The sequence below is a fragment of the Bos indicus x Bos taurus genome, chromosome 10, assembly GCF_003369695.1.
Source record: "Bos indicus x Bos taurus breed Angus x Brahman F1 hybrid chromosome 10, Bos_hybrid_MaternalHap_v2.0, whole genome shotgun sequence".
Lineage (NCBI taxonomy): Eukaryota > Metazoa > Chordata > Mammalia > Artiodactyla > Bovidae > Bos > Bos indicus x Bos taurus.
Window position 1 is genome coordinate 24,452,316 of NC_040085.1, and position 22,490 is coordinate 24,474,805.

General features: G+C 37.4%; 1 long non-coding RNA gene across 2 annotated transcripts in view; it reads left to right on the forward strand.

Moving 5' to 3' along the window:
- Positions 1-22,490, forward strand: part of LOC113900057 — a 136,440-nt gene that overhangs the window by 103,816 nt on the left and 10,134 nt on the right. The window contains exon 3 of one of the 2 annotated variants that reach the window (XR_003513055.1): positions 8,456-8,579. The exons of the other annotated variant lie outside the window; for it this stretch is intronic. This is a non-coding gene — a long non-coding RNA (uncharacterized LOC113900057). The remainder of the gene's footprint in view (positions 1-8,455; positions 8,580-22,490) is intronic. 2 annotated transcript variants of the gene reach the window in all.

Here is a 22,490-nt window from a genome sequence, read left to right on the forward strand (position 1 = left end):
ATGTTTCTTTTCTTGAGATTATATGTGTGTGTCTCCTTTCTTTGTTTGCCTTTCAGGTCTTTTCTGAAGTGCAGGTTATAGTGTTCTTATCTTTTCTCATTAAATGAAAACTCCAGGTCCAGGTCCTGCAGATAGATAGATTCCCTGAATAAATATTATTCTTAGCAGTTCTTGGGTCAGGTGGTTATTCTTCATTTGTCTTTCAGTTCAGTTCAGTTCAGTCGCTCAGTCGTGTCCGACTCTTTGCGACCCCATGAATCACAGCACGCCAAGCCTCCCTGTCCATCACCAACTCCTGGAGTACACTCAGACTCACGTCCATCGAGTCAGTGATGCCATCCAGCCATCTCATCCTCTGTCATCCCCTTCTCCTCCTGCCTCCAATCCCTCCCAGCATCTGAGTCTTTTCCAATGAGTCAACTCTTCGCATGAGGTAGCCAAAGTACTGGAGTTTCAGCTTTAGCATCATTCCTTCCAAAGAAATCCCAGGGCTGATCTCCTTCAGAATGGACTGGTTGGATCTCCTTGCAGTCCAAGGGACTCTCAAGAGTCTTCTCCAACACATTTGTCTTTAGGAACTTTTTAACCCCAACCTGGGCATCCATAGTGATCTGCTGGGTAGCACACAGGCCTGGTCTTTGGTTAGCTGATCTCATCACAGTAGGTCAAACATCTGAAGATGCTCTTTCCTTCATCCCATGTTCTGGCTGAAGCTCCTAATAGCCTTCTTTATTCAAGGTATGTCAGGTAACCTTGTTTTCTAGACCTTTCTAGTTGTAATACCATAGATTTTGTTGTCAGGGTCTAAACACTGTTTGTTTCTTGACTTGATTGAAAAATGAATAGACTTTTATTACAAAGATACTAGCTATTCTTAGGTAAGAGAGAAAGGAACCTGGGTTACTCAGGAGAAAAGAAAAGAGATTTTAGCTCTCCTGGATTGTTTGTGAAGTTTTGTGGCTTGGCTTTTCTAAGGTGTTTTCAATTTCTGGCTCTCCTATGAAATTCTTTGGCTACCTAATGTGAAGAGCCGACTCACTGGAAAAAACCCTGATCCTGGGAAAGATTGAAGGCAGGAGAAGAAGGGGGCAACAGAGAATGAGATGGTTGGATGGCATCACTGACTCAATGGACATGAGTTTAAGCAAACTCTGGGGGATTGTGAAGGACAGGGAAACTTGGCATGCTGCAGTTAATGGGGTCGCAAAGAGTCAGACATGACTTAGTGACTGAACAACAACAATGAAACTCTGCTATCTATTTAGGAAGCTAAACATAATGACTGGTACCTCTACTGACTGCTGCACTCTGAATTCAAGTTCATGGTTTTTAATAATATAAATAATAGGAAGTATCTAGTGCTTTCTGGAAGTATGGAAGAAACAGTATGGTTCACTACTCCTGGGCCATGTATATATAATAAAACCAGCTTGGTAGAATGTCTCAATAATAGGAATCAATAGTAAAGACCAGTTATCCATGTGTCTTTGCTTACTTAATTTCAAGTCTCATTGCTGTGGAACTGGAAGGGAAGGTGTAGGAGGATCTAATTAAACAAAGCAATGTACCTTTAGGGAGTCTAGATGTCAGGGAAGTGGCCAGTTCCAGACTGCTGATTGAAATTGTCCAAATTGATCTGAGTCCTGCCTCATAAAACTGTAGGTGAGGAAGGAAGAAGGAAGTAAGTGATTTCTGATTTCAAGTAAATGAATGGAGTTGACCTAGCTAGTATTTTTCCTTTTTAGTGTAGGGAGAGCAAGCAGACAGTTACTTTTCATAAAACTTAGTTTAGAATGGAGCTAGTCTGGATTCTCCCTTAGAAAACCTACTCTTTTCCTGGAGATAGACTGTCAATAAGTTTAGTAAAAGCATTGAATTCCTTGGGCTTTATTTTCTTCCCAGTCTTCCCATAATGTCTTGTTTATGTTTTTCAATTACAACATCATACTGAACTACAGCTGTCTACCTGGTTTTCCTTCTCAATGGATAATGAGGGCAGTAACCATATGTTATTCTTTATACTCTCAGACCAAGGATAGACTGGCACATTACCTGTACTCAGCAAATGTATGACAAAGGAGTGAAGAGGAGAAGCCAGAGAGGAACACCAGGTCTTCCACACTTCTTTTTATTTTTATTTTTTTTTCTTTTTTTTTTTTAAATGCTTACATTAATTTAATTTCTTTATAAAACCATTTCACTCTAACACACTTCTTTTTAATCCTACTCTTTCCTTTTTGTGATGATGACTTAGAGATTGAATCACTCTGTATTAATGTAGTATACTTGGTAAGCATGTGGATGCCATGTGCTTAATCTGAATCATAATTCTGACCCTTTTTAGCTATGCCACTTTGAGCAAGACTTAAATGTCTTAAATATCTGTAGAATCAGAATAATACATATTTCATGGGTATGGTATAAGGGTTGAATAAGTTAATGTAAAGGGCCTGGCACATAGAAATTGCATTATTATAATCACCATCAAAGTGAGAATATGGCCAGTTTGTTGTTGAGTCTAGATTAGAGAAAACATCTGTGGTAGCAGGTAAGAGAGCCAGGATTACTGTTGTGCACAAGACTAAAGGATCCATTAACCCATAGTTTTTGTGAATCCTCTGTATGATTTGATTTACTCGGTGGAAATATAGGGCTTCCATATTCTAATTTCCTTTAAAGAAATGTCTGATTATTTAGTCAAGGGGATCCCTTTTTTCTTCCAGGTGGCTAGGAGGCGTCTGTGTGTGTTTGTGTGTGTGTGAGGGGGAGGGTAGGTATGAGTGACTGATTTGAGCTGTTTCAATATCCAGCAATTGTGGAGGCAGAAAGGGAGTGGAGTGTGGGAGAGCAAAAGTGTTAAATGTCAACATTCTGACCAAACCAGAAAATGCTCCAGGATCCCTAGGTGTGGCCTATAGGTGCAAGGGAAAGGAGGCACCTTATGGACAGAAAGTTCTGGAGGAGATATGGTACTAGACAGACAGACAAATTAACAGTTTACAAATAGCTGAGAAAAGAAGAGAAGCGAAAGGGAAAGGATAAAGGGAAAGATACACCCACCTGAATGTAGAGTTCCAGAGAATAGCAAGGAGAGATAAGTAGGCCTTCCTCAGTGATCAGTGCAAAAAAATAGAGGAAAGCAAAAGAATGGGAAAGACTAGAGATCTCTTCAAGAAAATTGGAAATACCAAGGGAACATTTCATGCAAAGATGGGCACAATAAAGGACAGAAATGTCAGGGACATTAAGAAGAGGTGGCAAGAATACATGGAAGAACTATACAAAAAAGGTCTTAATGAACTAGATAACCATGATGATGTGATCACTCACCTGGAGTCAGACATCCTGGAATGTGAAGTCAAGTGGGCCTTAGGAAGCATCACTATGAACAAAGCTACTGGAGGTGATGGAATTCCAGCTGAGCTGTCTCAAATCCAAAAGATGATGCTGTGAGAGTGCTGCATTCAATATGCCAGCAAACTTGGAAAACTAGGCAGTGGCCACAGGGCTGGAAAGAGTCAGTTTTCATTCCAGCCCAAAGAAAAGCAATGCCAAAGAATATTCAAACTACCATACAATTGTGCTCATTTCACTTTCTGGCAAGCTAATGCTCAAAATTCTTCAAGCTAGCCTTCAACAGTATATGAACCAAGAACTTCTAGATGTACAAGCTGGATTTAGAAAAGGCAGAGGAACTAGAGATCAAATTGCCAACATCCATTGTATCATAGAAAAAGCAAGCAAATGCCAGAAAAAAAAATCTACTTCTTCTTCATTGACTATGCTAAAGCCTTTGACTGTGTGAATCACAACAAACTGTGGAAAATTCTTCAAGAGTTGGGAATACCGGGCCACCTTACCTGTCTCCTGAGAAACCTGTATGCAGGTCAAGAAGCAATAGTTAGAACCAGACATGGAACAATGGTCTGGTTCCAAATTGGGAAAGGAGTATATCAAGGCTGTATATTGTCACCCTGTTTATTTAACTTATATGCAGAGTACATAATGTGAAATGCCGGGCTGGATGAATCACAAGCTGGAATCAAAATTGCCAGGAGAAATCAACAACCTCAGGTATGCAGATGATATCACTCTAATGGCAGAAAGCAGAGAGGAACTAAAGATGAGGATGAAAGAGAAGAATGAAAAAACTGGTTTAGTTTCCTTCATTGTGCAAAAGCTTGTATGTTTAATTTGGTCCCATTTGTTTATTTTTGTTTTTATTTGCATTACTCTAGGTGGTGGGTCTGATCTCCTTCAGAATGGACTGGTTGGATCCCCTTGCAGTCCAAGGGACTCTCAAGAGTCTTTAACACCACAGTTCAAAAGCATCAATTCTTCGGCGCTCAGCTTTCTTTACAGTCCAACTCTCATATCCATACATGACCACTGGAAAAACCATAGTCTTGACTAGATGGACCTTTGTTGGCAAAGTAATGTCTCTGTTTTTCTTTTTTTTGTCTCTGCTTTTCAATATGCTATCTAGGTTGGTCATAACTTTTCATCCAAGGAGTAAGTGTCTTTTAATTTCATGGCTGCAGTCACCATCTGCAGTGATTTTGGAGCCCCAAAAAATAAAGTCTGACACTGTTTCCACTGTTTCCCCATCTATTTCCCATGAAGTGATGGGACTGGATGCCGTGATCTTCGTTTTCTGAATGTTGAGCTTTAAACCAACTTTTTCACTCCACTTTCACTTTCATCAAGGGGCTTTTGAGTTCCTCTTCACTTTCTGCCATAAGGGTGGTGTCAGCTGCATATCTGAGGTTATTGATATTTCTCCTAGCAATCTTGATTCTGGCTTGTGTTTCTTCCAGTCCAGCGTTTCTCATGATGTACTCTGCCTGTGAAGAGTTGACTCATTGGAAAAGACTCTGATGCTGGGAGGGATTGGGGGCAGGAGGAGAAGGGGACGACAGAGGATGAGATGGCTAGATGGCATCACTGACTTGATGGACGTGAGTCTGAGTGAACTCCAGGAGTTGGTGATGGACAGGGAGGCCTGGCGTGCTGCGATTCATGGGGTCGCAAAGAGTCGGACACGACTGAGTGACTGAACTGAACTGAACTGAGGAGGTGGGTCATAGAAGATCTTGCTGTGATTTATGTCAGAGAGTGTTCTGCCTATGTTTTCCTCTAAGAGTTTTATAGTTTCTGGTCTTCCATTTAGGCCTTTAATCCACTTTGAGTTTATTTTTGTGAATGTTATTAGAAAATGTTCTAGTTTCATTCTTTTACACATAGTTGATTAGTTTTCCCAGCACCACTTGTTGAAGAGATTGTCTTTCCTCCGTTGTATATTTTTGCCTCCTTTTTCAAAGATAAGGAATCCATAGGTGCATGGATTTATCTCTGGACTTTCTATTTTGTTCCATTGATCTATATTTCTGTCTTTGTGCCAGTACCATACTGTCTTGATGACTGTAGCTTTATATAGTATAGTCTCAACCTGGAGTCTGTTACACAGAGTGAAATAAGTCAGAAAGAGAAAGACAAATACTGTATATTAAGGCACATGTATGGAATTTAGAAAGATAGTGGCGATGATCCTACATGCAGGGCCGCAAAGGAGACACAGATGTAAAGAACAGATTTTTGGACTCAGTGGGACATGGCAAAGGTGGGATGATTTGAGAGAATAGCATTGAAACATGTATATTACCATATATAAAATAGATGACCAGTGCAAGTTCAATACATAAAGCAGGGCATCCAAAGCCGGTGCGCTGGGACAGCCCAGAGGGATAGGGTAGCGAGGGAGATGGGAGGGGTGTTCACTCTGGGGGGACACATGTATACCTGTGGCTGATTCATGGTAATGTATGGCAAAAGCCATTACAATATTGTAAAGTGATTTATCCAATTAAAATGAGTTAATTAAAAAAAGAAACAGCTAGTTTAAAACTCAACATTCAGAAAAATAAGATCATGGCATCTGGTCTCATCACTTCATGGCAAACAGGTGGGGAAAAAGTGGAATCAGTGACAGATTTTATTTTCTTGGGCTCCAAAATCACTGCAGATGATAACAGCAGCCACAAAATTAAAAGACGCTTGCTCCTTGGAAGAAAAGCTATGACAAACCTAGACAGTAAGCACATTAAAAGCAGAGACATCAGTTTACCCACAGAGGTCTGTATAGTCAAAGCTATGACTTTGCCAGTAGTCATGTACAGATGTGAGAGTTGGATCATAATAAAGGCTGAGCACAGAAGAATTAATGCTTTCATATTGTGGTGCTGGAGAAGATTCTTGGACTGCACGGAGATCAAACCTGTCAATCCTAAAGGAAATCAACCCTGAATATTCATTGGAAGGACTGATGCTGGAGCTGAAGCTGTAATACTTTGGCCACCTGATGTGAAGAACCAACTCTTTGGAAAAAATCCTGATGCTGGGAAAGATTGAGAGCATGAGGAGAAGAGGGTGACAGAAGATGAGATGGTTCAATGGTATCATCAACTCAATGGACATGAGTTTGAGTAAACTCTGGGAGATAGTGAAGGATGGAGAAGCCTGGTGTGCTGCAATTCATGGGGTCACAAAGAGTTGGACATGACTTAGCCCTTGAACAACAGACAGAAATACCTATTAGAGGAATGGAGGAACACTGGAGTGAGAAAAGTTCTTAGCCTAGTAACTTTTGTACACAGCATCAGAATACTATAATTTGATAGAAAGTAGCAGTACTGAGTGACTGTAAAATCAATATAAGAAAAAAAAATTCTGAAAAGACTTGACAGTCTCTTGGGTCTGTATCACTCTGGAGAAATGCATTCATTTTACATTTAAATTTCTTTCAGTTATCATTTTTTATTGATACTTAATGTTTGTCTGGGCTTCCCTGGTGACTCAGACGGTAATGCGTCTGCCTACAATGCGGGAGACCTGGGTTCGAACCCTGGGTTGGGAAGATCCTCTGGAGAAGGAAATGGCAACCCATTCCAGTACTCTTGCCTGGAAAATCCTGTGGATGGAGGAGCCTGGTAGGCTACAGAATATGGGGTCGCAAAGAGTCGGACACAACTGAGTGATTTCCATATCCATATAATGTCTGTCTATATTATCTTGAGAGATATACCTCTATATTAACCTTAATATATTCTATATTAACCTTGTTGTTCCATTGCATAACCTTAAGTATCTCTATTATATGCAAATACCTTACTCCATTTGCATTCACAACTCTACTAAAATAAACTGATACCTGGAACTATACAGGTTTTGTTTGTCTCTTGCCATGTCCAGTTCTAAATAAGCAACAAATGAAAGAACCCTACATACCCAGACCTTTTTTGAAAGATATCTTGAAGATTTACAATATGCTAAACTAGGGAAAAAATTGGGAATAATCAGCACAATACATTTGGCTCTCCATTATAATCAGTTTTTCAGCCTGCCTGTCGATAAAACTTTTTCTTTTTCACAATGGTTTACAACTTAAATAATTTAATACAACAGTTGTTATATTTTTATTGCAGGCTGATAAAACTGGAACCATAAGTCTTTTCTATGCACTATATTACAAAAGAAGTGACACTGGAGAAGGGGAACGGATGATTACTAAAACTGTAATTCAATCGTCAAGTTCTGAAGATGTCATAAAAAAGGCTTCTGCTTTACTTGCACGTGGCAGATACTCTCAGGATGCCTCAAATGAACTCTCTCTGGGTATTCAGTCTCTCCTTTGGCATTATTTTATATACAGTAAAAATAAAAATGGGACTTCACAATGCAAATGCAACTGTGATTCAAGCTCAGTAGTTCTTTTGTCAAATAGGATTTTCTTTTATGAAGTTTCATTCTAGAATTAATTTTGATATCCGTGCCTGTCAGGCTGTGGAAATTGAGCTGAACCAAGTGAGTCTATTCCTATTTGAGCTGACATGTAGGAAGCTATAATTAGGAAAAATGCAGAGTTTGTACTGTGCTGTAGAAAATTAAACTCATCATGCCACATATTGTCAAATCTGGTTAAAAGTATAGGCATGATAAATAGCAACATTCTATAAATGCCTAAACATTCATATATTTAAAAATTTACCACTTTTTCACCCTGCCATAATTAGTTGTCAGGAAATAATTTTCAAATTCTAATCATTGCTATAATCTGAAAAGTCTGTAAATTAATAACAGATTCCTATAGTGTTTACTATTAACGGTGTTCTATGAAACTTAGAACTCTAGCATGTAAGGAAATGTATTCCTTATAGAAAAGGATGATAGTTATTTGTACATTCTTGCCAGTTGTTTTTCAGTGGACTTGTCTGTACTGGCTTCAGCGTAAGACCAAGAAGCTTCTAATTTGCCAAACTTCTTAATACGTCCAATATTCAGTTAATCTGTAGATGATGGTGTGAATGAAATTGAATTTCTGGCTATTAAAAATGACACTTTGCCTCTGTATTAAGGCACTGCAGCAATACTTTACAAAATTCTTTTGCAATCTTCACAGGATAAGAATAAATTAAGTGGAAGAATTGAACTTTCATAGTATGGCTGCTGAGGGATCAACACATATGGTTGGAAGATGAAATTTCCATTGATGCCCCAGCGTGAGAGAGTGCAGGCAGCACCATGTGAGTTTCTGCATTTTGTCTCTCAGCCATTGCAGCCCTGACCCATTCCACGAGGGGTGAAAGGTCACAAGTGCTATGTGAGTGGTGTTTAATTTTCACCACAACTGAGACTGCTAATCACATAACATTAGGGTGAATTATGGTGATTATTGCAGGCTGAACACAGAGAGATTAAACAATAACAGCAACACAACCACAGCTGTGATGGTAGTGATGAAAAGGTGGTGCTTTCATGACCCCATGCTAAAGGGTTTGATTGGGATTCTGGAAGCCTCTGGTGAAAGACACTTTGCCCTCTCCAGGCTAGCTTTTTCCTAAACCACCTCTATATTAAGCAGAGTGACAATAACCCATTTTAACAGTTTCTAGTAATGGAAAGGGCTCAAAACATTCTCCTTCAGAATGCCCAAGTCTCATTAGTCTACAGAGTAAACATGCACTCCAGAGTCACTGCTTTCTAGAAAGTCTTCTTTTAAAGCTGTTAGCTTCTGTACCCTGCATGGATTTTTTTCTTTTAAAAACTTTTTGCTAAGTATAGTTGGCTTACAATGTTGTGTAAGTTTAAGATGTATAGCAAAGTGAATCAGTTATACATATACATATATCCAATCTTTTTTAAGTTAGCTTTATTTTATAATTTTTATTGGGGTATCGTTGATTTACAATGTTGTGTTAGTTTCAGGCATACAGCAAAGTGAATCTGTTATATATATATATATATATATCTGTTCATTTTTAGATTCTTTTCCCATATAGGTCATTACAGGATAATGAGTAGAGTTCCTTGTGCTCTACAGTAGGTCCTTATTTATCTATTTTATATATAGTTATCTACTTTATATAGAGTAGTGTTTATATGACAGTTCCAGTCTCCTGATTTATCCCTCCCACCTTCTTTCTCCCCTGGTAACCATGTTTGTTTTCTACATCTGTGACTCTGTTTTATGAATAACTTAATTTGTACTATTTTTTTAAGATTCCACATATAAGTGATATCATATATGTCTTTCTTTGTCTGACTTCACTCAGTATGACAATCCCTAGGTCCATTCATGTTGCTGCAAATTGCATTATTTGTTCTTTTTAATAGCTGAATAGTATTCCATTATATGTATATGCACCACATCTCCTTTATCCATTCCACTGTCAATGGATATTTAGGTTGCTTCCACATTCTGGCTATGTGAATAGGGCTGCAGTGAACATGGGGTGCGCCCTACATGGATTTTTAATTTGTTTGGTCTCGTTTTTTCTTTTCTACATATGTAGCCCGTGTAATGGATTCTATCTTCCTTAGGAAAATTTGAGGAATAATTAAGGAAAAGAGGCTATTACTAGGTGTTTTTTAAATTTAATAAAAATTGCTTAGATGGGAGGCTGCCTGATTCATGAATCTTTGAATAAAGCCAATTGTATCTTCAAATTTACTGGGTTGAATTTTGTTTTCTAACACATACATATTTTTTCAGTGTAAATATTTTACTTACAACCATACCCTAAATGCCATTATGCGAGGATATTGGCTCAGACAGTAAAGAATCTGCCTACAGTTCAGGAAACCCAGGTTCAATCCCAGGGTTGGGAAGATCCCCTGGAAAAAGGGATGGCAACCCACTCCAGTATTCTTGCCTGGAGAATTTCACGGACAGAGGCTACAGTCCATAGGGTTGCAAAGAGTCAGACACGACTGAACAACTAACAAACACTTTCACTTTAAAATAAGAAGTCAAACACTAGGTACAGAGTGAAGTGAAGAGCAGCTATGACAAACCTAGACAGTGTATTAAAAAACAGAAACATCACTTTGCTAACAAAGGTCTGTTTAGTTACAGCTGTGGTTTTTCTAGTAGTCATGGACAGATGTGAGAGTTGGACCATGAAAAAGGCTATGCACCAAAGAATTGATGCCTTCAAATTGTGTTGCTAGAGAAGACTCTTGAGAGTCCCTTGGACAGCAAGGAGATCCAACCAGTCAATCCTAAAGGAAATCAACCCTGAATGTTTACTGGAAGGACTGATGCTAAAACTGACGCTTCAATGCTTTGGCCACCTGATGCAAAGAGCCAACTCATTGGAAAAGACCCTGATGCTGGGAAACATTGAAGGCATAAGCAGAAGGGGGTAACAAAGGATAAGATGGTTAGATGGCATCACCGACTCAATGGACATGAACTTGAGCAAACTCTGGGAGATAGCGGAGGACAGGGAAGCCTGGAGTGCTGCGGTCTACGGGGTTGCAAAGGGCTAGACACAACTTAGCAACTGAACAATGAGAAGAGCAGCTAATGCCTGCAGTTCATTCCTGATGTTTGGATAGTCTGCTTTTCACATATTAGGGCAAAAAATAAATCAGTAATGTGTCCATTTCCACCAAGTTGAAATGCCCTGCATCACGAATTGTTTTCTTGAACAAAGAGAAGCAGAGACATCTGGAAGCCAGGAATTGGGAAACTGGGTCATCATCAGTTCCAAAGTTTACCTTTAGGGTTGATTTCTGGTTTTAAGGGAACACTTATTAACTTAGTTCTTGAAGTATACAAATGGAGATGTTGGTTGTTTTAAACTATATATATATATATACACACACACACATATATGTTGGCTTCAACCATATTTATAAACTAAAGATAGCACACTGAATTTTACTGGTAGTCTAAAAGTAGTCCTGGTTGACAAAATAGATGAAAAGGCAGTACATGTATTCTGTGCAAATAATGCTATAAAGCAAAGAGTCTCATATGTTCTAGCTAAGGTAACTGAATAGTTCTTTTTAAAGATTTTTTTCTTCTTAAAATATGATACAATGATCCCATATGGAGGAAATGAAGGTGGCAAAATCTACAAAAAAATCTGAGTCATGATGAAAAAGTTCAAAACTCTTTGGGATAGTTCAATTGAGGCAGCATCAAGTGCTTTTTAAAATACTATGTTGTCAAGCCCAGCTGCTATGAAGTTGGAATGATTCCCAACTACAGCCTAGATAATTTATCTTGTGTAATAGTAGCTCACCTATTCTGGCTGGGTTGATGTTAGCTTGTTGAGGCAGTTCTGGGTCACAAAGTGCTGGAGCAGAAAGTTCATGTTAAACTTCCAGCTGATATGAAGATATTTCTATTGGAAAAATATAAATATTAGGCAAATGGCTAATTAAATGCATATATCTTTGATTCCTAAACCATAAGAGATAATGATAATACTCATCATAATAATAACCAAAACTAACATTATTTACTACAGGCATTGTATTAGGTGCATTGCATGCACTGTCTCATTTATTTGTCATAACATTCAGAGGTTGTCTTTTCTTATTACCTCTATTTTATACATGAATAAATTGAGGCTTCAGTTCAGTCGCTCAGTTGTGTCCGACTCTTTGCAACCCCATGGACTGTACTGATGTTAAATAACCAGGCTTTCTGAATTGGGTGAAAATTTGGGCTCTACCAAGTTTCAGAAACATTCTGGGATAAACTGAATCATTCTGCTCTTATGTGATTATTGGCTCTTAGCAGCACTGTGGCTTTAGAAATCAATATGGTGCATGAGTTCTATAAATGTGCCTCTTAATAAGTTAATAAAACAGAGATATTCTCATTGCCTCTCCATCAAAGTTTCAGGGAAAAATGAGAATATTAAATGCAGTAGGATAGAGAAGATCTGCTCCATTTGCTCTGCAATGATAATCTTTTACAAAAGAGGATTTTTATTAATTCTTTGCCTTCTGGGGATATTATAATTTTCTAGAATATAGAACTGCCTTAAGCACAGTAATTTGCTGAGCTAGACTGAATCTCAAAATGTTTCAAATGAGCTGATAAACAACTGCATAATTAGCCATTATTAGATCAAGTCTGTATGTTACTGATATCCAGATGAACAAACCAATGGATAGGCAAATTATAGATACACTTTTAAAAACTAAGAGCCTGTGTTATATTTTTACATGTTTTGTGACTTGTCCTTTAAAGAATTAAAAACTACATTTCATTTGCCTCTTTTTAAAAGAAGAAATTTAGATTATTCTGTCAAGCAAATCCTTAGAGACTTAATCATTAAGCACATATTTCCCTGTATGAATAATGAAGGATTTGTGTGTTGAATGCAATTCATGCTTTAAAAGTGAATAGGTGGTGGGATTTTCCTTTTCAATTAAACCTTGTCTCAAACCTATTACTTGCATGGGTAATGTTCATTCATCCCCCTTTTGAGTTCTGGTTCAATTTCAGAGTACAAAATACATTTGGTCCCGATTATGAAAATAACAGGTTTTACATGCTCAAACCAGAAAAGGAAAATAACAGTAAGTTTTTATGATTAAACACATACACCTTATTCAGGTGGCTAACATCTAGTCCAAAGTGTATCCATGTTATAGTTAAACCTCTCTTTCCTCTCAGTTTTCATTTTTCAAGAACTTGACACTGGATCATAAAATGTTGCTCTGGGCTGGAATTCGTCATGCAGGGTTACAGCCTAGGAATAAGTCTTTTTTTTTTTTTAATATTAAAATCAGCTCAGCAGTTTTGAGGATTAGATAAAGAGAAATTGCAGAAAGCAAAACTTTTAAGCTGGTTTAATTAAACATAATTGTAGTTTATGTTCTGAACTCAGGGGCCACAAAGCAAAACAGATAAATGTGTTAGATCACCTTTGAACAGAAAGAGCTGCAGCAGCAATTCTCCTGAAGAACTCTAAAACTAGCAGGTTGATACTTTGTCTTAAATGGGTTAGGTGTCTTCCTGTTTGGGGAGCAGAACAGATAATTTCTTGAGCTTCCTTGCAGATCAATGATTCTGTGATTATTTCTATCAGTACTACAGATCCCAGTAATAAACTGTAAGCTGTTGGCATAAGGCCATGTATGAGCCGAGTTGGAGGATGGATTTGTTGCTAAATTTAGAAAAAGCATTTTGACCTTTGATGATTTTAACAGCCTCCAAAATTTTGATGCCTTTCTTATGCTTCCAGATCACTGGTCCTACATTTGATGCAAACTAATAGGTAAAATTTTATTGTTGTTGGGTTTACATTGCGCTCTTATTAAATACAATGATTATCTGTCCATATTTAGTTTTAGCCATTCAGTTCAGTTCAGTCGCTCAGTCATGTCTGACTCTTTGCGACCCCATGAATCGCAGCACGCCAGGCCTCCCTATCCATCACAATTCCCAGATTTCACTCAAACTCACGTCCGTCAAGTCAGTGATGCCATGCAGCCATCTCATCCTCTCTCGTCCCCTTCTCCTCCTGCCCCCAATCCCTCCCAGCATCAGAGTCTTTTCCAATGAGTCAACTCTTCACATGAGGTGGCCAAAGTACTGGAGTTTCAGCTTTAGCATCATTCCTTCCAAAGAAATCCCAGGGCTGATCTCCTTCAGAATGGACTGGTTGGATCTCCTTGCAGTCCAAGGGACTCTGAAGAGTCTTCTCCAACACCACAGTTCAAAAGCATCAATTCTTCAGTCATGGATTCCTATTAATTTACCTATATATTTCTTCCACTAGTCCTTTCATTTTGTAAATTGGCATGGAATGGTTATTTGTGTATTTACACAGTTCTAGAAGTAGGGTATTTGTGCCTCAAAGTTAAAGTCGTAAGGCCACCTGGGCTACAAATCCAGTGAGGAGTTCCACTTTGTTTTAAAGGTATGTCAGCCAAACTCAGTCACAATGAGAAAATAGAATTTTTGGTTCAAAAGATACCAGCATAATTGCTTTGGTGTTTTTCAAAGGCATTAGAAAATTTTCAGCTATTTTAGAATGTTCTGACTTTGTCAGGAACATTTTGCTATTGTGTGTTTGATAGGAAATCTTATATGTATATAACTATTTGTACTTAACTCATAAAAATGACATGAGTATTCTCCTAAGTCCCAAGATACCTCATTTGGATTTTATTAATGAGCCTCTTAAAGACACTACAACCCTGAAAAGGAAATTATATTTGGTTCAGAATAAATGAAGCTACACACTTATAGATCTGAATTGATTTAAGACTCTGAAGCAAAGAAAGGTAAGCAGATTTCAAATTTAGAGCAATATACATCACAGCCCCAGAATAAGAATATTATATATAATTTGATTATACTATCACAACATGTGATGCTACACATATTTTCAGGGTGAAGTAAATATTATTACAGAAATCTGGTTCATTACTGGGCCAGCAGTGTAATGCATAAATGAAATAGGTTAGGGAAAATGTTTCACGAATTTTATTTTAATTCCTTTCTTTTCCTGCATAATTCATCAATGACATTTTTAATTAAACTACAGTTTTGCTGTTAACAAGAGACACAAAACAGCTTGTCTGACACTTGATTCTTATACAAACTTTGAGATAAAAAAACTATTTTCATAAATGTATTAACTTTAGTGGATATTTGAATATTTGAGCTTTTGACTTAAAAGGCTTCTTAAAAGTCTTTGTGATGGGTAACAGCTGTATTCTGACATTAAGACACTCAACAAACCCACCGAAACTACCACTGACAGGGCTGCAATCAAAGGAGGAAAAAAGATCCCCAATCATTTAAGTAAGTTATTTCCTTACAAATGTGGACAGAAAACATTGTAAAATAAACTATCAAAAGTTAATAGACCATGATCATAACTGTAATTTATTTCTGACTTGTATAAGAAAATAAGCAAGAACTACAGGCAAAAGAAAATATGAACCTAAATTCTGATGAACGTGTTTCACAGTAGATAATTCTTCAGCTTTTAAGTTTCTGCTATCAAACCAAGAGTTAATAATTAAGAACAAGAAGCTATGAATCACCAGGGAAAATCATTGGACAGCTCACAGAGAGACAGAGAACACTCATGGCCATAGACATCCTGGTCTAGAAAGAATAGAAGTTTGCAAGATATCTGCACCAGCAAATAAGGACTATTAAAGGGTGGATGTGATTTTTAATTAGTTTACTAAAATCAATAGTGGGGGCATGTATTATTTAAAATTAAGCTTTACTACCATTATACCAACTGCATTAGTTCTATGAAAATATTTCTGTTGAAATATGGAGTTTCCTCAAAGAGTTAAAGGTACTATTACCATTGATCTAGCAACTCCACTTATGGGCGTATACACTGAAGAATTGAAGGCGGAGACAGCTACTTGTACACCAGTACTCATAGCAGCACTATGCATAATAATCAAAAGGTGAAAGCAACCCAAATATTCATCAATGGATGAATGGATAAATGTGTATATAAATTATAAACATATATAAAAAATATATAAATTATATATGCATACAAATGATAAAAACAGCTCATGCAGCTCAAAATCAAAAAACAACCCAATCAAAAAGTGGGCAGAAGACCTAAATAGATATTTCTCCAAAGAAGACATACATATGGCTATGAGACACATGAAAAGATGCTTACTTCACTAATTATTAGAGAAATATAAATAAAAACTACAATGAGGTATCACCTCACACTGGTCAGAATGCTAAGTCATGTCCTCATGTCTGACTTCAGTCATGTCTGACTCTATGCAACCCTATGGATTGGGGCCCATCAGGCTCCTCTGTCCATGTAATTCTCCAGGTAAGAATACCAGAGTGGGTTGACATGCCCTCCTCCAAGTTATCTTCCCGACCCAGAGACCAAACCTGCATCTCTTATGTCTCCTGCATTGGCAGGCTGTTCTTTACCAGTATTGCCACCTGGGGAGCCATGGTTATCATAAAAAAATCCATGAGAAATAAATGCTGAAAAATGTGTGGAGAAAAGGGAACTCTCTTACACTGTTGATGGGAATGTAAATTGATACATCTACTATGGACAGGAATATGGAGGTTCCTTGAAAAACTGAAAACAGATATCACATGACCCACCAATCCCACTCCTGAGCATATACCAGAGAAAACCGTCAGAAAGACACATGCACCTCAATGTTCACTGCAGCACTGTTTCCAATAGCTGGGATATGGAAGCAACCTAACTGTCCATCAACAGAGGAATGAATAAAAGACATATAGTACATACATACAATGGAGTATTAGCTATGAAAGGAATGAAATTGTGTCATTTGCAATGGTGTAGATGGACCTAGAGACTGCCATGCAGAGTGAAATCAGAAAGAGAAATATTCACATATTACCACATATATGTGGAATCTAGAAAAATGGTATAGATGATCTTATTTGCAAAGCAGAAATAGACACACAGACATAGAGAACAGATGACAAGGTGGAAGGAGGGGTGAGATGAATTGGGAGATATATATCTTCCAATATATATTATATACAAATAACTGTGAAGAAATCTGAGCACCGAAGAATTGATCCTTTTGAACTGTGGTATTGGAGAAGACTCTTGAGACTCCCTTGAACTGCAAGGAGATCCAACCAGTCCATTCTAAAGGAGATCAGTCCTGGGTGTTCTTTGGAAGGAATGATGCTTAAGCTGAAACTCCAATACTTTGGCCACCTCATGCAAAGGGTTGGCTCATTGGAAAAGACTCTGATGCTGGGAGGGATTGGGGGCAGGAGGAGAAGGGGACAACAGAGGATGAGATGGCTGGATGGCATCACCGATTCGATGGACGTGAGTTTGAGTGAACTCTGGGAGTTGGTGATGGACAGGGAGGCCTGGCATGCTGCAATTCATGGGGTCGAAAAGAGTCGGACATGACTAAGCAACTAAACTGAGTTGAACACACTATATATAAATACATAAGTAATGTGAACCTACCGTCTAGCACAGGGAACTCTACTCAGTGCTCTGTGGTGATCTAAATAGGAATGAAATCCAAAAAAGAGGGAATATATGTCATATGCATGGCTGATTCACTTTGCTGTATAGCAGTAACTGACACAGCAGTATAAAGCAATAAATACTGCTTTTAATATACTCAAATAAAAAAGAATAAAAGAATATGGTATATAAATGCAATGGAATATTACTGCACCATTACAAGAAGGAAATAATGCCATTTGTAACAACATGGATGGATCTAGAGATTATTATACTAAGTAAAGTAAGTCAGAGAAAGACAAATATCACTTGATAATACTTATATGCAGAATTTTTAAAAATGATACAAATGAATTTACTTATTAAACAGAAACAGACTCACAGACTTCAAAGGCAAACTTACAGTTACCAAAGGGAAAAGGTATGGGGGGAGGTATAAATTGGGAATTTGGAATCGACAACAACAAAGAACTACTCTGTAGCACAGGGAGCTCTGCTCAATACTCTGTAATAACCTAAATGGGAAAAGAACTTGAAAAAGATTAGATACATTTATATGTATAACTGAATCACCTTTGCAGTACACCTGAAACTAACACAGCTTTATTAATCAATGATACTCCAATATAAAATAAAAACTCAAAAGTTCACAGTGAATAACAAAAACCACGTCATAGGCAATCATCCTAAACTGTGTAGTAGACTCATGACTTTTACAACGATATTTGGAGACCTTTGTGAATCCTCAATTTTATATATTGTGGGAATATTTGTTCTGACTTTATTCTGACTTCTGACTTACTCCCTAGTTACTTTTGCACTGATAGTTCTTTCTGGTACATAGCCTCCTAACACCAAGGAAATGAATTCAACTTTCATTGACCTTTCTTCTCCATGGTATGCAGCTACTGTATTGGCTGGGAGATGAAATGGTTTCTCTCTAAAATGGTTTTCTTTTGTTCTGTGTAGAGGGTTTTGTGAATTCTTTCATGTTACATGTCTGATCCAGAAACATTATTTTCCCAAATTACTTCCTTCCTTTTTATTTCTGTCAACAGCCTTAGTTAGCATTTGGCCTTCTTTTTTTGAGTCATTTTCTTCATAACTCTTCATGACAGTTACTGTTAAAAACAAGTGAAAAACAAGGCTGAACAGTAATGAGGTGCTAGATGGTAAGACAGAAATACTGGGCAATCAGGCAGGCTCATTCACTGATTTAAATGATGCATCTTAAAAGTATCTGTGATTCCAGTCCTCACTTTAGAAAAACTACAAATTGCTACTTAAATGAGTTCAGACTTGCAAGGTTCTAAGAAAAGTGTCTCACATGTGGTAAACATTATAATTTTTACATTAGAAAAATACACATTGTATATCTTTTATATGTCAAAATCAACATATAAAGACCAAAGCTGAAAAATATTAAAGATGAATCTGTTACTGGACAGGCAGGGAGGCGCCACATCACTGAGAGAAGGTTCAAAGTTCTTCCTGACGGGAAATTCAAGGGATAGAGGTGGTGCAGGAGGAGGAAGTCTAACACAAAGGGCAAGACTCTGAGTTCAGGCTTCTGATTGATTCATGAGGTAGATTAACTCTTCTCATGATTAGTATCTTTCAGGTTCCACGGCACCCACACCGAGAAACCTGGTTTCAAACAAGTCTGGTTGAGTTAGTTGTGTAAGAGATGTATAGGGGATGTTGCTAGATTCATTCAATAGATGCCTTAAGCATAGGTACATGCTTGAAACTATTCTCTGAGAACAGTAAAAATCATTAACATTCAACCAATGATTGCTGAGGATCTATGCATTTTTTCCAATAAAAATGATAGGGTAACAGTAGATGCTCTAAAAACCATATGAGGGGTTATTTATAGAAGCTTTCCAAGGAGTTTCTGAAATCAATTCTTATCTTTGACAGACATATAATTCAGAAGTTCCCTGGTAAGAGAAACCATGAAATCTTAGGAGGAGTAGAATCTATTAAGTGGACAAAAATTACTTAATTGTAACAGTATTGTGAAGGTCTAGTGCTTTCCCTAAGCTAGAGAGCCACACATAAACTTCTGGTGTTTTGTCTTGTATTGTACAGTAATTTTCACTGTGTGTGTTGACATTCCCTGGCTAGTTCCCAAGCTAGTAGTGCCTGTCTAAAATAGATACTTAGTAAATATTGGGTTGAATGAATAGGTAACAAATGAATTAACTGGCAAGAAAGATGGTGACAATTTCTTTCTCTTTCAGTTCAGTTCAGTTGCTCAGTCATGTCTGACTCTTTGCGACCCCATGAATTGCAGCACGCCAGGCCTCCCTGTCCATCACCAACTCCTGGAGTTCACCCAGACTTGTGTCCATCGAGTTGGTAATGCTATCCAGCCATCTCATCCTCTGTCATCCCCTTCTCCTCCTGCCCCCAGTCCCTCCCAGCATCAGAGTCTTTTCCAGTGAGTCAACTCTTCACATGAGGTGGCCAAAGTATTGGAGTTTCAGCTTTAGCATCAGTCCTTCCAAAGAACACCCAGGGCTGATCTCCTTCAGAATGGACTGGTTGGATCTCCTTTCAGTTCAAGGTAGTCTCACGAGTCTTCTCCAACACCACAGTTTAAAAGCATCAATTCTTCGACACTCAGCTTTCTTCACAGTCCAACTTTCACATCCATACATGACCACTGGAAAAACCGTAGCCTTGACTAGATGGACCTTTGTTGGCAAAGCAATATCTCTGCTTTTGAATATGCTATCTAGTTTGGTCATAACTTTCCTTCCAAGGAGTAAGCGTCTTTTAATTTCATGGCTGCAATCACCATCTAAATAGTAGAAGCTGACCTCTTTGTTCCTTCCAGACTGACACCAAAAAACTATTTTTTTTTTCTGGGTAGTGTGACCCATTTCAGAGTAGGAGGTCTCCTCAGTTAGACAAGCCACAAAATATAAAGTGAGTTAAACTCAAGATTTTGGGGAAAAGGACACCAAAGGTTGAAAAGGTTAAATAAAAACTTTTATCAGGAAATGTAAGGTATGTCTTATAGAAGGAAGGCTTCTGTGGAAACAGAAAAAGAGTATACTGTTTTGCCAGTAGTTTAATTTATATTTTATAATTATTTGTAATGTATTAATATTATAATATTTTAATTCTTGGGAGGATAAATTAAAAACTATTATCCTTAGGAAAATAATAAGTAAAACTGTAGACATGAAAACATTGCACTTATTAATTTATTTTAAAAATTTTAAGAGAGTAAATTAAGACGTTATTTTCCCATTAAAGAATGCTTCCATTTTAAGCTTGCCATGTGGTAAGTGAACCTGATAGTTATAACCATTAGAAATTCCTCATCATTCCTGAGTAGGTAATTATTACTTGGAATGGCTCTTTCAGAGTGATTATTATGAAATGTACCTATCATCTGTTGATCTACTGCTTTATTTATTTCATGTTAAAAGACCCTTACAAACCTTCCTATCACTAATGAACAAATTTTATTTTACAGATTACATCCATAAGTTTCCAAGAATAATTCTGATCTGATTAAAGGATAACCATTTAAGACCACTAATTCACATATTAAATGCTCAAGATTGTACATCGTTAAAGACCTTACATCTCCAGACCCATTATCTTTTTTCTCTTGGTAGAAGACAATAAATGAGAGCCTTAAATAGTGGATGGATCCATCTGTCTAGACCAAAGAAAAAGAGGGCTACAAAAATAAGTATATAGTTTGAGGAATGCTTCCAGAAGAGTATTCAAGGATCAATGTAGGTATTATGAAATAACAAAATATTACAAATCTCTTTGAGATGGAGGGAAGCTCATTAAAAAAGAAGACATTTGGGACTGTCCTGGAGGTCTATTGGTTAAGACTCTGTGCTTTTGCTGCAGGGAGCACGGTTAGGTCCATGGCTGGGGAACTAAGATCCTACCTTCCGTATGGTGCAGCCAGAAAACAAAAGTGAAAACAAAAACCATTCTTGGATGATTATGATCTCAAATGAGTATTTAAGGAAACAAACATGACAAAATATTTCTTATATCTATAAAGTGTTTCTCAGAAGGATGAAAGTTACTGTAGTTCTCATAATAACTATTTTTATGTCATTAAGATCATAAATAGAATTTATATGTTTGCATGAGGGACGACAAATACTAAAGAGGCAGGCTGACTTTTAGGAAGATTTATGTGTAGATTGCAAACACCCCGAAGTCAGGCACCTAATTCATCTCACTCCCTATCCTCAGAACTTGAAGCTCATCCTGAAGTTCATCAACGCATTGATTAAATGTTAATAATACTTGCTGCATGAATAATAAATTAATACAAGTTTTCTAATTTCACTGGAGAATCTTAGTGGAAATCCACAACCTACAAATATGCTGAATTCCAAAAGAATTTTGAGGCATATTGGTTGCAACTTAAAATATATTTCCCCACAGAAAAAAACTATTATGGATGGTACAGGGGTTGGCAGGCCAGCCCATGAAAGTCACTTAATCTACAACATAGCAGAAACATTATACATTTGAAATGAACAAGTAGCAGAAAAAAAATACTGCAGCAATAAAACCAAAGATAGAAATAATAAAATTGAGTAAAACCTTAAAATTTTCTTGTCTCTCAGTGCTTGGAGAGAAACAGATTTAAGTATGAGAGAAGAGAGGTATGGAAATTGTCATGGAGAGGCTTATATTCTCAAGAAATTTAGAAGCTGATGGCTTTTTAAAAATTATGTATAATTCCCCTCCAAAACATAATTCTGCTTATCCATGATAAAAAGTCTTTGAATAACACTGGTTTAACTCTTATCAGCTATGATGAAAGTGCTTTTTAAAATTCAAAAAGAGAATAGTGAAAAGAGGAAAAGAAACAAATGTGAAGAAAAATCAAGTAAACTGAAGAGCAACAGCAGAGATGAAAATATTGCAATATGAGGTAATCTAATACTCTCTGTGTTCCAGGTACTGATGATTAAAAAAAAAAAAGTGGATCAAACACAGTCCTGGCTCACAAGAAACTTCAAGCTTAGTAAGGTGAATCAAACTATTAAGCCCAGCATTTGTGATAAAGACTGTGAAAAAGTCACCAGGCTACGTGGGGTCAAAAAAGAAAAAGATGGCCAGAGCCTCCTAAAGGGGTCCTCAAAGGCTTGTGGTGAATGCTGAGCAGGTACTTTACAGGCAGAGGGAGAGAGTAAGAACAAT